The sequence below is a fragment of the Stenella coeruleoalba genome (genome assembly GCF_951394435.1).
Source record: "Stenella coeruleoalba genome assembly, chromosome: 4".
Taxonomy (NCBI): Eukaryota; Metazoa; Chordata; class Mammalia; order Artiodactyla; family Delphinidae; genus Stenella; species Stenella coeruleoalba.
Genome location: NC_137149.1, coordinates 114,872,563 through 114,875,753, shown reverse-complemented (window position 1 = coordinate 114,875,753; position 3,191 = coordinate 114,872,563). Strand labels below are relative to the sequence as shown.

The window sequence follows — 3,191 nt, the reverse complement described above, 5'->3', positions numbered from 1 at the left end:
TGCTTGTGCATTTTGTGTGTGTGTGTGTGAGGTCTTGTCTTAGAAACAGTTAAGTAAAAACCAAAAAGGGAAGACCAGTTCACTTGGGAGTTTTACTAAAGGAGGTGAAAAAAGAGCAGGTGGCTCAGCATTTGGCCCTGTAGCCTCTTCCATGGCACCTTTCATATGAAGGACGGGGGTGAAGGGGTGGGGGAGAAAGAGAGGGAACCAAACCCAGGCAGATTTTTGGAGAAGCAACAGGTAAAAGACGCAAGTTCAAGTATTTTTCCCAGCATAGCCATAGTCCCCATAGAAGGCACTCAGAAGAGTCGGAAGAGGTCACAGGGACTTAAAATGGTGCTAGTCCTATCCCACCCCACCCCGATTTCCCCCTACCTGACACATCGCGCATTCAGCAGAACTCTTGATGAAGGGAACAGTTCCATGGCAGGATTCTGACACACGCCCAGCCCCCCGCCCCCAGGGATTTTGCAGAGTCCAGCGATGCTGGACTCCATGAGAAGGAGAGCATCTGTGGGAGGAGTCGCGGCCTAAGGCGGCTGGAGTGGAGTCTCTTCCTGCCTTTGGGAGGCAGCCTCCAGGGCCTGGGGTCTGGAATGAGTTGTAAATGTTGTTCCTGTATCAAGCACTGTCCTGCTTGGAGAGAAGTGTCACTGGTACTTGGGATGCTGGGAACAGATACTTCCCCTCCCGTGAGCATCTGACAGAGAGGGGAAAACCTTCTGGAAAAGCTATTTGCTGGGCCCTGGTGACAGGCTGTGGAGATGGATCTCAGCAGTTTCCTGGGGCAGGAGGACATCTTGCATCCACGGATGGTTCTGGATTTCTTCGAAGGATGGCTGATCTAATGATCTCAGGGCCAAGCAGAATCTAATGAGATGCTGTCACCCTGAAGAGAGCCTCTGCCTGCAGAAAACTTGGTCCCAGTGATCTCTTCATTATGCTCAAAAGGAATATCTCCATAGACCATATCCTACAGCAGGATCCCCAGAGACCAGATGGCCGCCGACCTGCCATGGTAGCCATGGCGGCGGATCCACTCTGGAGGACTGTACACTCGGGTCCCATCGAAGTCCGTGTAGACGGCGTCCTTGACCCGAAGTCGATGAGCTTGAGCTCGCAGTGATTGAGGCGGATAATGATGTTCTGGTCCTTGATGTCACGGTGCCTCCAGGACCTGCCAGAAGAAGCTGCGGGCCAGCTCCTCCTGCAGGGCCCCACTTTCCGTGATCAAGTCGAAGAGGTCTTGCGCCATCTCGGGCCTCTCCAGGGTCAGGACGAAACTGTCGGGCCTCTTGAGCCAGTCCAGGAGCCTAATGATGCCGGAGAAGCCCGAGCTCACCTTCTTCAGCAGAACCACTTCCACAGACACTCGGGTGCCATTAGGCAGCTCTCCGCAGTCGGAGATCCGGTCCTTCTCCAAGTGCTTGTTGGTCACCGGCAAGTTGTCGGCGACACAGATGCCTGAGTGGTGGGCCCACCTGGTACTGCGACTCCAGGGGCTCCTTCTCCTTGCCGGGTGCCGTGAAGGTCGTGGCAGGGCGCGACGCGCAGGTGGGCAAGCAAGTTGATTTTGGAGAAGAGCATCCCAACCTCCAGGGTGTCGGCGCAGGGACTGTGTCTGGAGGAGCTGCAGCAGGACCTGGGGCTGGGGTTGTGCCGGTGGCTGTGCCTACAGCTGGGGCTGAGGCTGCAGGTGGCGCAAAAGGCCGAAGGCAAGTCGGAGGACTCCTGGGGGCGCTGCCGGGCTGGGGGCTGACAGACAAGCTGGCGGGGTCAGGCAGCTCCAAGGGCAGCGGGGCGGGCGGCTCCTGGGGTGCGTGCAGCAACGCCCCGGCACAGGGAGCTTGTAGCTGCTGCTACCGCAGCCGGTGCCGCTTCCTCCGCCACAGCGGCCCTGGTCTAACTTTGAAAGAAGCTGACAAACTATTTTCCAAAGTAACTGTGCCATTTTGCACTCCTACCAGCAACTTGAGTTCCAGCCTCGGCCTACTGGCCAGAGCTTGACATTGTCACTCTTTAAAAGTTTTATCTGTTGTAATAGGTGTGTAGTAGTATCTTTGTTTTAAATTTGCATTTCACTGACGGCTAGGATTTTGAGCATCTTTCGTGCACTTATTTGCCATCTCTTTATCTTCTTTGATGAAATGTCCGTTCTAGTCATTTGTCCATTTTAAAAACTGGGTTGTTTGCTTTCTTGTTGATTTTTAAGAGGCTTTTAATATATTTGGATGTGCCCCAGGCATGAGCCACTCAGGAGCTGTCTGGAACTTCCTGTGTGTTTACATTGCAGCTCATTTCTCAAAGCAGCTAGAGGTGGGCCTGGAGCTATGCAGAGAGTTAGGGAATTCCCTTCTCCAGGTCCCACCTGCTTCCCCCACACTGGCTGACTTTCTTTTCCTATTACATGTGGACAAAATGATGGCGTTTTCCTGCAAACTTAGCCTCCCATGCTATTGCGCAGTTCTGAGCAATCGGGCCTTCCCTGAGGACAAAGTGGCAAAAGAGAAAAAATAACAGGAGAATCCATCCCCCCAACACACACACACTCTTTGTAAGAAGTGGTCTCTTTCCCCTGTTTCTGTAGCCCGGGAGTGCAGTTTCCCTGCTGGGTCGTGAACTGGTCTCAGGCAGAGCAAGGCGAGAACTCACACTCTCCATGTGCCCTTTCCCTGTCCTCTCACTAGAAGGGTCTTTCTCCAAGGGTTTGCCATCTTCGATTCACCATCCCACTCTTGGGTCAAAGCTGAGAGTAAAGGAGGGAAACCCCAGGAAACTCACTGCCACCTTACAGCTTGCTGTACAAGTTTTACCTTCCCTCCCCAGTCCGCCTGCCCTTAATTACTTTTCAGACTCCTCAGGTAACTGCTTTTTGTATTTTGTCCAGGTTTCAGTTGAAATTGATGCAGGAGATAGATGGGCTCCAGGCTAGGCATTTACAGCTGGCCTCCTGTTTACATTTCTTGGGGTGAGAAAAAGATGGGCTTCAGGCCAGACACTTACAACTAGCCTCCTGTTTGCATTTCCTGAGACAGGAGATAGGTGGGCTCCAGGTTAGGTATTTACAACCTGCCTCCTGTTTGCTCTTGGAAAGAGAAGTAACTACAGAAACAGGGTAAATATCCAGGCTTTGTCTCTGGAGGACAGAGGGGCTAAACCCTGCTGGAGTAAAGATCAGGAGGCCACATATT

General features: G+C 52.9%; 1 pseudogene across 1 annotated transcript; it reads right to left on the bottom strand.

The window, feature by feature from the left end:
• Positions 1-731: 731 nt before the first annotated feature.
• Positions 732-1,587, bottom strand: LOC307186014 (serine/threonine-protein kinase pim-1-like; annotated as a pseudogene). Its single transcript has one exon. The product of its transcript is annotated as a serine/threonine-protein kinase pim-1-like (transcript).
• Between the last annotated feature and the right edge of the window lie 1,604 nt (positions 1,588-3,191).